The 11,426-nt window shown below is 51.4% G+C and overlaps 1 long non-coding RNA gene across 3 annotated transcripts in view; it reads right to left on the bottom strand.

The window, feature by feature from the left end:
- Positions 1-11,426, bottom strand: part of LOC113978456 — a 46,869-nt gene that overhangs the window by 28,660 nt on the left and 6,783 nt on the right. The gene's annotated exons all lie outside the window — the stretch shown is intronic.

Below are 11,426 nucleotides of genomic sequence, written 5' to 3'. Positions count from 1 at the left end.
CAGCAGCTGCCCAGCAAACAACCCCAGGGGTCCCAAGTTCAGGATCCTGCAGAGGGCTCAGGGCTCTCCTGGCACACACAGCTCCAACTGGAGCTGGCTGTCAGTTCCCAGCCTCTCCCCAGGACCTTTGCTGTGTTACCCTCCACTGTCACTTCCAGATACATCAGCCATGAATAAAAGATGCTGCAGCCAAGGTCAGGGGTGGGGTAAGGTTGGAGCTGGAGCAGTCCCACATCACTTGGCAGCACTCGACCTCCAAATCCCAAATCCCACCCCAGATCATCCATTCCACCCACGGGCTGAGCCCTGCAGGAGGGAAGCTCTGTTTGCACCTCTGGGAGCATTAGGTAACTCTGAAAGCTGCCCTCATTACCCAGGAAACCCCAATTAATCATCCCTGAGGGCAGGGGCAGTGTGTGGGGCAGGACCCACTGTGGGCTCTGCAGCAACCCCGAGGTGGGAAATGCAGCACTCGGGGGACACTCTCATGGGGCTGGGGGGAGGTTTTCTTCTTTAAGATGTACAAGCTGTGCTCAGGACTGTAAAACTCCACCTCGGCTTGGGGAAATTATTCAGAAATGAATGGATTGCCCAGAGAAGCTGTGGCTGCCCCTGGATCCCTGGAAGTGTCCAAGGCCAGGTTGGAGCAACCTGGGCTGGTGGAAGGTGTCCCTGCCCATGGCAGGGGTGGCACTGGATGGGCTTTGAAGTCCCTTCCAACCCAAACCCTCCTGGGAACCGCTAAAATAGGAAGTGTCCAAGTGACCTGGGGGTCATTCCTTGGGATTTGTGCCTTTCTGACTGAGCTGTCAGGACAACTGCACCAAAGGAGAGAAAAAAGGAGCTGCTGAAGCTTTAGCTGTAAGTTTGCACCCAGCAACGAGCCACCTTTGCCTGGGACCTGCTGCAGGACTCTCTTTTCCTCTCCATGTATTTCCCTGGCAGAGGAATTCCAAGAGAGGGAAGGCAGGGGAGTTTCCCAAGCGTGATCCTCCACTGATGATTTTGGATTCTATTTAAGTAAAGCCATCCCAGGCAGCACCAGGAAGTATCTCCTCCAGCAGTGCAGTCAGTTTTCTTAGGAAGCTCCTGATAGCCAAGGGAAAAGTATAAATTCTACCCTGTTTTCACAGAGTCACAGAATCCCACAATGGTTTGGGGTGGAAGGGACCTTAAAGATCACCTCATTCCAACCCCCTGCCCTGGGGGTGATCTGTTGAAGCTCAAGGAAAGATCTTCAGACTTTTCTCTCATCCAGCTGTAATTATAACAGGAGTTATAATGAAATTATTGAAACATGTAGAGAGGGGTTATGAAATGGAGCTTCTCCTGTTTCCCTTCTGAACCTTCAATAATTTATGGATATTCAGAAGTTTAGGATGTCACAGGAAGGAGTTTGTCAGGGATTGCTTTTAAGAGTGGGACCAAAACAACCCAATAAAATCCCTGAGTCACAAAAGCTGTGCAGGATGGAGGGATTCTGAGAGAGCCCAGCACCTCTGCCCGGCCTCAAATCAGAAGGAACCATGAGTGACTGACAGCAAACCCCAGTCAAGAGGGGGAAAAGTCTCCCTGCATCCTGATCCCGTGTCTCCTTTGCTGACTCTGGGGCTGTCAGTCACTCCCAGCCCTGTTCAGCAGGAAGGAGGTTCTGTCTCCCTTTGCTGCTCCTTCCACACGAGGTATTTAAATGTTCTCATCTTGTACTCAACAGAAATGTATAATAAACCTCCCAATTACCTCCCACCCTGTGAAATGTCAAACCAATCAAAGGGCTGAAGGGGGAAATTAAAGCCTATTTTCAGAAGAGCAACTCGCTGATGTGTCACTGACCTTCAAGAGAAGAGCACGGGAGCACAACTGCTGCAGTCCCGGGTTCCAGCCCTCAAGAGGAATTCAGGAATGTGGGATCCATGACAAAAATTACTCTGAGTTAATGTAATCAGATGTAATCGAGGTATTACCTAAAACTGCCCCATCTGGTGGGTTCTGGGTTCAGTATCAGCTCAGAGATCTTGATGAGCTGCAAGATCATTTTGTGTGGGAGGAGCAGAAACCAGACTGGATCCAGACTGGAAATCCATCTGCTTCCTCAGCTCCTGACAAAGAGAGGCCATGGGAGGCCTGAGAGATTACCTGGGAGGGACCTGAAAGCTCATCCCATCCCACCCCCTGCCATGGGCAGGGACACCTTCCACCATTCCAGGTTGCTCCAGCCTGGCCTTGGACACTTCCAGGGATCCAGGGGCAGCCACAGCTTCTCCGGGAACTCTATTCCAGGGCCTCCCCACCCTCCCAGGGAGGAATAAACTCCACAGCAGCAGAATAGAGCTAATTTAGCCACTGGTATCACCCCAGGAATGGGGCTCTGAGGAACATCCCAGTGTGGTGGAGCCCTGGAGAGCTGTGGATTGTACCTGTCCCAGCCATCCCTCCTGCCCAAGCCATGCAGAAACTTTGACACAGTGACGGGGGTTTTAATCCCCAGGGATTTGCTGGGACACAGGAAGCACTGGAATAGCTCCTGTGGAGAAGGGGATTATTTCCCAAAGCTCTCCTGCCCTTCAGTTCAGTTTTCCTTAAAGAAACCTTTCAGTTTTGGAAGTTTCTGATCCCTCTCTAAGGTGACACAGTTGGCTCCCCCCTCACTGCCTGCCTGGGCAGTATTTATCTAATTGGGAAAATACTGGTGATGATTATGGCACCAAAATCCATCTGTGATAATTACTGACCTTCTACCACTCTTGGAATTAAAGTTTTATGCTTTATTTTCTTCTAAATCAAGTAATTGATCCTCACATGAACTGGAATTATCCCAAACACACAGACTAATTGAATAGTTAACTGAGTGCTCAATAAACTCCACGCCTCAGGATCACACCCCTTAAACTGCTTAATTAGATTTTGCACGAGGAGCTGGAAATGGAGCTGCTTGGTTTCACTTCCCATCTCACTTCCCCCTCCAAGTGACAAACCGACCAAGGGCTGAGCAGATTTCTTGACATTTTTCACAAAATGGAGCTGCTGGAACAGCTGGAAGGGTCTGACATGTTTGTAAGTGCTCATCCACCAGCTTTCCTGCAGGCAGAGTCTCCCCTGAGCCCAGACTTAGGGACACCCAGCCCAGCAAAGCACTGAAACCACTGCTCAGCCCGGCTTAAGCTGTTCCAAGAGCTCTGCTGAGTCCCAGCTTCCCACATTTGCACCCTCAGGGATTGCAGGGGGTTTGTTTCACAGAATCCCAGGCTGGTTTGGGTTGGGAAGCACCTTAAAGCCCATCCAGTCCCACCCCAAGGACTTCAAGGTGCCTTCCTACCCAAACTAGTCTGTGATTCCAAGGAAAATAATGCCGGGGATGGGCTGCAAGAGGTCCCCTCGTCCAGCCCCCTAAAGCAGCTGCAGCCAGAGGTGAGTCTGTCCCCAGCCAGGCTGTCCCAACCCACTTCTTGGAGCCCAAGGCTCTGGGCACTCTGCTCCTCTTTCCTCCATCCCATACTCCAGCAGAGCAGAGAGTCCTGAGAACGCATGGAACGGTTTAAAACAGAGCCTTCCAAAAAAAGCAACACACAGGAAGGGGCACTAAATCACCCCCCGAGTTTGTTCCAGTGTCGTTTACCCAGTGGGTGGGTTATTTCCAGGGAAAGCTTCCAACAGTCAGGCCCTGCAACCACTTAAAACTTTATATTGGCAAAGGCAATCGACCTGGCAGCCCTGAGCCCCAGGTATTTAACAGCATTAACCACCCCATTATCCACTCCCTCACTTAGCACGGTTGCCGGGGTATCCACCTTTATTGTGCTTGTGCTTCCAGCTCCATTAAGTGCTGCAGGAATCGCTGTGTCTGAGACGATGGAAAATGCCAGGCTCTGAGGGCAGAGGCAAAAGGAACCTGGATTATATTTAACTCACTTACAGATTTGTCATTTAAGCTCCTGAGGCCATTAATCTGCAGCCCTGATATGCCCATCATGTTAATTTTGGGTTCATTTAAGCTCCGTGGACACAAAAGAAGCGATTCCCAGCCTCTCCTTCCCGCTGTCACACGGATGCACAGCAGAGCCGGGGCTGGAAGGATGAGAGAGCAGCACCTCTCAACTCTGCTGCAATTTAACAGGGGGATAATTAAACTCACTCTCGTGGCATTTACTGGCTCCACGTGACACAGAATAAACTCTGAAAGGAGCTTTGCTTTTGAACAAAATAATTGTGAAAGCTTCAAATGGGCTCTGAGAGCAGAACAGCCACGGCTGAGCTGATCCCTCCCACGGCACCCACGGGGATGGGGCAGCCACAGCTTCTCTGGGCAACCTGGGACAGCCCCTCCCCACCCTTCCAGCCAGGAATTCCTTCCCAAGATCCCACCTAAATCTCCCCTTTTCCACCTTAAAGCCATTCCCTGTGTCCTGTCCCTCCATCCCTTGTCCCCAGTCCCTCTCCAGCTCTCCTGGAGCCCCTTTAGGCCCTGCAAGGGGCTCTCAGCTCTCCCTGGATCCTTCCCTTCCCCAGGTGAACCCCCCCAGCTCTCCCAGCCTTTCCTCCTTAATCCCAGGCCATGGAATCACCCCACAATTCAGCTCTCCCTCACTGGAGGCTGCAGACACCCATCACTCCTCAGAGTGAAGTGCCAGGAGCTTTTATTGAAATGAATCCTGTGATCACATGGAAACTTCTGTCCCTGTGAGGATCATTTTTTAATTACATTTAAAATCAGGTAATTGCCCACTCCGGTTGTTTGGGTTCTCCAGGGGCCACTCACAATAACAACAGTGATTATCCAACCTGGGGGTTCCATATGCAGCAATCCAGGCTGAGCCACAGAGGGGCACATTACACATCAAAATCCAGGGAGAGGTTGGCACTCCTTTGCCAATTTGACATCCTAAAGTGACTGTCTGGAAAGTTTTAAAGGCAGAACGAGACGTGTGTGTTCTGGCTGGTGGAATAAAAGCTGATGCAGGTTGTTAGCTGGGGTGAGGAAAAGGCAGTCAGGGAGAAACACATGGATCATAATCCCAGGCAAGAGACAGACCAGGCAAAGGAAAAGCCCTCCCAGCCCATGGATCCCCCCTGTGCCTGATGCCCACCTTGTCCCCCAGCTCAGAGCACTCCGTGTCTTGGCCCTCAAGAGATCCTTCTATTTTACCAGTGTTATCCCAGGAAACTCAGCCCTTACATGCGGAAGAGAACCTGAAAATCAAGTGCTGGGCTCTGAAATGGGAGATGTCCCCTGGTCCCTGACACCTGCCCTGCTCCACTCACTGAATTCCAGGGCTTTCCATCCCTAATGGAGAGCTCCATGCAGGTGGAATCGGGCTGTGAGTGAAGAACCTCTGAGATATTTAGGGAAGCAATTCCTCCTGCTCCTAATCCTGCCAACACTGAGTTCAGCTAAAAACCAAAACCCAGCAGTTTTTATTGGAAGGGATTTAGTGCCTGTGTTTAAATGTTTAAATAAGGGAGAAGAAAAACCCAAACCCTGGCTCACGGTGGGAGCAGGGGATCCGTGCTGGGATTGTGGCTCAGGGCGTTTCAGGGAATAAAAGGAATTATCCCCTCCCCAGTTCTCCAGGTGGGCTTTGCTACAGCATCACTGTGTCCAGGGAGAACAGGAACGAGCTGTGCCTGTTCCAGAGAACAGTTAAACAGGAGAGCTCACCCTGCTTTAGAGCAGTGCAGACAATGAGGATCAGAACAGCACCATGGCACAATTCCTGCTCCCAGAACTGCCTGGGAGGCAGCAGGAGGGGGATCCTCACATCCCTAAAATCCTGGAGACCAGCAGGGAATGTGATGACTCTAAATGTGCTCACAGATTAAGGAAGCACAAGGAGTGAACAGAGCAAGGCAGTGGAACGTAAGGACCCCAGCACAGGACATGGAGCTGCTGGAGAGAGTCCAGGGAGGCACCAGGAGGATCAGAGGGATGGAGCAGCTCTGCTGGGAGGAAAGGTGGGAGAGTTGGGATTGTTCAGCCTGGAGAGGAGAAGCTTTGGGGTGACCTGATTGTGGCCTTCCAGGACCTGAAGGGGCTCCAGGAAACATGGAGAGAGACTGTGGACAAGGGATGGAGGGACAGGACATAGGGAATGGCTTCCCACTGCCAGAGGGCAGGGATAGATGGGATATTGGGAAGGAATTCCTGGCTGGGAGGGTGAGGAGGCCCTGGCCCAGGTTGCCCAGAGAAGCTGTGGCTGCCCCTGGATCCCTGGAAGTGTCCAAGGCCAGGTTGGAGCAACCTGGGCTGGTGGAAGGTGTCCCTGCTCATGGCAGGGGTGGCACTGGATGAGTTTTGAGGTCCCTTCCCACCCAAACCAGTCTGGGATTTGATGACAGTTTTTGCTGTCTGGGTTCCTGGAATCAGCCCTGCAAGGACCCAGCAGTCCATCCATGCAGGGTGGTCCCCCCAGCTCCTCTCTGGGCTGGCAGGGAGGGGGGGATGGAGCCCAGGGGGGTGTTCAGTGCCCGGGGAGTCCCCACTAGGGGCTGGCACAGCCCCTGCACCCGCTGTAGGGTTTGCTTTAAAAATCAATTGAGAGATAAATTTCACTGCAGAGCTGCTCCCCTTGATTGCTGCTTGCAGAAAAACATAAATAATTAATTGCATTAGAGAAATGTCACTCAGCCCCAGTTTTGCTTCACCTGAAGTGAAAAATGACCACTTGAAAGACAGAAAAATTGTCAGGCACTAAATCTTTACTGAGTGCTGCTGTCTGTTCCCCTGCTTTCACAGAACCACTGCCATGTAAGCAGGGAATTCTCTTTGGAGACTCTCAGCCACCCTGATTTATCCATGGGGGGAAAATGTTATCCCAGCCTGACCCTGCAAGAGGAGGAGGATGGCACCAAGTCCTCCATGGAATCAACAGCAAGGATGTCCTGGAAGACCCAGAGATCTTTGCCAGACCCCCTCCAGAACAACTTCATTTTTAAAGGACACATAAAACCTGTCTGCTTGTGGCACAGAGGGACACAGGAGGTTTGGGTGGGTAAGGTGGGATCTCAATCCCCATCTCCAAGGGTTCTTTAGGATCATCCTACACCAGCACTGGTGGGATCAAGCAGATCTTCTCCCAACCCTTCTCAGCAGATGGACACAACAAGAAATGTTTCCAGGGCTGGAGAGTCAAGTTGCAGCTTCCCATTTGCCAGACACACCAAGGGCTTTGCTGTGTCACCCCCAGGGAGGGACACACTGATGGGGTTTCCTACCCCAGCGCACCAACAGAAAATGGGGTTTTACACAGAGTTTGCAGATTTCAACTCAAAGAAGGCTGGATATAAAATGAGTTTGTTATTCTGATGCTCCAAGAGCCTCTTGTCTCACTGGAGCAGCAGCAGGAGGGTTTTCAAAGGGAAGAGCTCAGGGATGGACTGACTGTTGCAGTTCATTTTTGGGCTGGAGGAGAAGTTGGCAAACTTGAAAGAGGATGATTCTGAGTAATGATGCTGTGCAAGAGACACCACGAGTGCCAAGGATCTGCCCCCACCTGTAAACACAGGGTGGCTTCAGCTACAGCCTCCGAGGTCATTTATTCCCATCACCTCTCCAGAGATATCCAGGGGGGAATCATTATTGTACAACGGGAATAAAAACCACTATTAAACTGCAGGAAAAGGCTTCTTACCCTCATCAATGCACTTCAGAAAAGTGCTTTTAACCGGAGACAGTTTCAAATGGGAATCTTTATTCATCTGTCCGTTTTCAAAGCAACTCGTGACTTCACTCTGTGCAAAAACCACCCCATTCAAAATGCTTGAGGACAACAGGAACAAGCAGCAGTTGCCTCTGCTGCCCTTGTGCCTTAAACCAGGTTCACCTCAGGGTGATATTTAACCCAGGATGGCATCACCCCTCGGGTGACCCTGATGAATGGGGCTCCTCCTCTGTTCAATCTGCACAGGAATTAAAGCCTCCAGAATATCTGCATTGCCACAAATAAATTACAGGTCTGCTTGAACGAGTCTGAAATCTCCCTCTGACAAATGCTGGAGGAATAAATAACCCCTGGAGCTCTGCAGGGAGATGAACAGCCCCGTTCTCACCATCGTAACTCACCGAGCAAACGACGCTCGGGTTTCAATCCCAGCACGGCCCCGTCCTGCCCTAAGGGGTGCCAGGAGTGTCTTAAGCAAGTCTGGGTGCCAGAGGGGCAGGATGCACCCCAGGGGGTCTGGATGTGATTTACAGATCCCAGAGGAGCATCCTTGGGCAGTTCCCCTCGTGCCAAAGCCTCTGGGTGTCAGCTCAGGGGATGGAGCAGCACGATGGATGGCACAGCCTGGCATTGGAGCCCAACACTCACCTTGGGCATGGAGGACTGAGCCATCCCAGTGATCCCCTGGCATTCCACAGGGCACCTTTCCTGGGAAACACACCCCAGAACAGGGACTGCTCCGTCTTCATCTCCCTCCCTCCACCATGAGACAGAAACAAAAGCGGACACAGCGACTCCCTTCCCTCCTCCTTTGGGTTTGGGGAAGGACAAATTGCCCAAATGGATCCGTGTTTTATGGCACAAGAAGCAGCAAGGCAGGGCACCCACTGGGATAATGCTGGGTTTCCCCCCTGTGCTGGCTGGAGCAGGAACAAGGGTTGATTCCAGGGACTGCAGACCCTCAGTAACACACAGGACTCATCAGGACTATGAAGGCTGGGGGGATCTGAGAATGATTTCTGGCATAAACCAGCAATTCCATCATCACTTTCCCTGTCCTGGGTATCCAGCCAGTCCTTTCTCTCTCTTCCATCTCTGAACAGCTTCTGAGCAGCCAAACCCAACCTTTAGTTTCCAGTCCACAGTGTGCTAACAAAGCAAGGCTCCCCTCCCACAGCAAATCACATCAGATTTCATATTTCACTGGCAATAAAAGCAATTTCCCTGAAGGGCTGATTTTCACCAAACCTGACACTTGTGGCATTTGATAACTCAGTTGCCTTTTATTTCTGGTTTTGAGGCATCAAGTGGCAAAAGGGGAAATAAAAATGGCAGGAAAGAAAAACTCTTCTGAGGACGTAACAGCCCATGAAGCGAAATTTTAAACCAACCTGTCTCTGTGGCTCAAATGCAATCCTGCTCCTGCCCTCCAGGCTGTTATTAACGCTGGTGTAATGAGTAACTAAAATAAAACTCAAGTGAATAAATATGCTCAAAGGCATTTCGTTATTTCTGCAATTAGAGACAAACTGCCACGGGAGAGCTGAAAGCTTTTGGGAAATCACATCCAAGGAAACGCTTGCCACGACTGCAGTAATCCTTGGGCTGCCCTTGGTGTGAGGCTCCCAGTCCTCCCAGTGCTGTCCCTGGGTGCCCAGGGTTTGTTCCAGAGCAGAGCTCACTGTGTGAGCTGAGCCCTCCCTGCCCACGGGGCACCGTGCCCAGCACTGCAGGTAACGATCACATTAACTCAGTAATTATTTATCCCAGCAAAACTCCAAGGGGATTTATTCTTGGAAGAGACACGGCAGAAAAAATGGGAAAGGAACAGGCAGGCAGGGTTTAAAACCCCCCGTGTTCCCTGTGCCTGGCTAACAGGCTTTGGGAAAGCACCAGACAGTAAATGTCATTTATTCTGACTTTAATAATCCTTCTGAGGCTCTTTGGCCTGACATTTCCGAGCGAGCCAGGGAAACACGGATGGAACAAAGCAGAGGTAGGAAGCCAGAACGTCCCACTGAGAGAGCAGTTATCCATGACCAGGGACAGCTGAGTGTGCCTCTGCATATCCCTGCATCTGCTATTATTTGGCTGTTCCCTGAACAGCCTGGGTGAGGAAAAGCACCCCAGGCATGGCAGGCACAGCAGGGACCGACCCAGGGCGGTCTGTGAGCAGCTTGGGCAAACAGACTGAGAATTCCAGGGAATTGTGACAACTGGCAAATGGATTTGAACAAAAAAATACTTCAATTTATGAGCAAGAAGAGCCCGGTATTCCATGGAGCAGGGCACGCTGCAGAAGGACAGGCTGGGGAGAAAATGGGAGAGCCAGGAGCTCCTTGGAGAGGGGCTGGGCTTACAGGGGATTGCAAGGGAATTCCAGTGGTAGCAATTCCCAGTCTTTAGGGAAAAAGGGAAATGGGCCCTGGGCTCATGAGTGGCTTTAACCACCTCAGTGCTGACAGGTGGGCACTGTCATAGAACAGAATCCCAGAGTGGGTTGGGTTGGAAGGGACCTCAAAGCCCATCCAGTGCCACCCCTGCCATGGGCAGGGACACCTTCCACCAGCCCAGGTTGCTCCAACCTGCCCTTGGACACTTCCAGGGATCCAGGGGCAGCCACAGCTTCTTTGGGCAGCCTGTGCCAGGGCCTCCCCATGGCTGATGCGAGTGCTGCAGGGCATCCCAGCAGGCATTAAAGACATTCCAGATGCCAGTGACTGATGGGATGAGCAGGGGAGGTGCTGTGGGACCTGCTGCTCACCCAAGGAGGACAGTTGGGTGACACAGCCTTGGACACGGTGACCACGAGAGAATGTGGGGCTCAAGGGACCCAGAGGACAAGCAAGATAAACAGTGCAAATACAACTGTGGGCTTCAGAAGGACATCACTGCAGCCCCCTCAAAGAGGAGAATGGCTCATTCCAGTGCACTGATCATACAGCCCACGTGGACACACACGAGTCTGTGGGGCTCTCTTGGGCTGCAGCAGTTCCAGCAGCTCCACCCAAGTGTTCCTCAACCACTGAGGGCTGTGTCCAGCTTTGGGTCCCTTGCACATGAAGGACAAATGTGCTCCAAGTTTAGTTTTAGCTCTCTGACTTTGTTCTTTGTCTGTCTGTCCTGCAGGCTGACACTGAACCCAAGGACAGACCTCTCCAGAAATCCCATGGCTGGATCTCTCCCTAAATCAAGGCAACTGAGAAGAACCAATGCTTTTAACACCCCTCTTTCAGTCTGTACCCACTGAGGATGATCCCCGTGGCTACAGATGAAAACCATGGACTGGGTTTGCCACTTTGGACACATCTCCTGAGCAAGAAAAGAAACTCCTTTATATTTTACTAGTGAAACTCCTCAAGAACCCCTGTTTCCAGGTAAACTCTGCCAGGATGTTTGGCAGCATCAAAAAGACCTTCAAATAGACTATTTAGCAAATAGCCTTGTCTGTGAGAGCTGAGAGACTCGGCAACGCTCCGCAATTTATGTCCTGCTTTTCTTAGGGGAGGTGATAAATCAAAGCAGGGATTTTACCTGGAGATACAGAGAGAGAAGGTGCTCTCTGCTCTGCACCTTCATTATTTGTGTGCAGCTTCAAAGCCCAGAGCTGGCTGAGAGCTCCGAGAGGGACAGATAATGATGCCCCGTAATCAGCAGCGTAATCAGGAGATGGCTGTGTTACATTCCTCTCCTGGAATATTAATGGAGTGAGGACACTGCAGACTGATGTGAAACCAGGGTTTAAAATCCTTCCAAATGGCTCCCTAGTCC

Source organism: Neopelma chrysocephalum, unplaced genomic scaffold, assembly GCF_003984885.1.
Source record: "Neopelma chrysocephalum unplaced genomic scaffold, ASM398488v2 Primary Assembly neopelma1_329, whole genome shotgun sequence".
NCBI lineage: Eukaryota > Metazoa > Chordata > Aves > Passeriformes > Pipridae > Neopelma > Neopelma chrysocephalum.
This window is presented reverse-complemented; position numbering and strand designations above follow the sequence as displayed.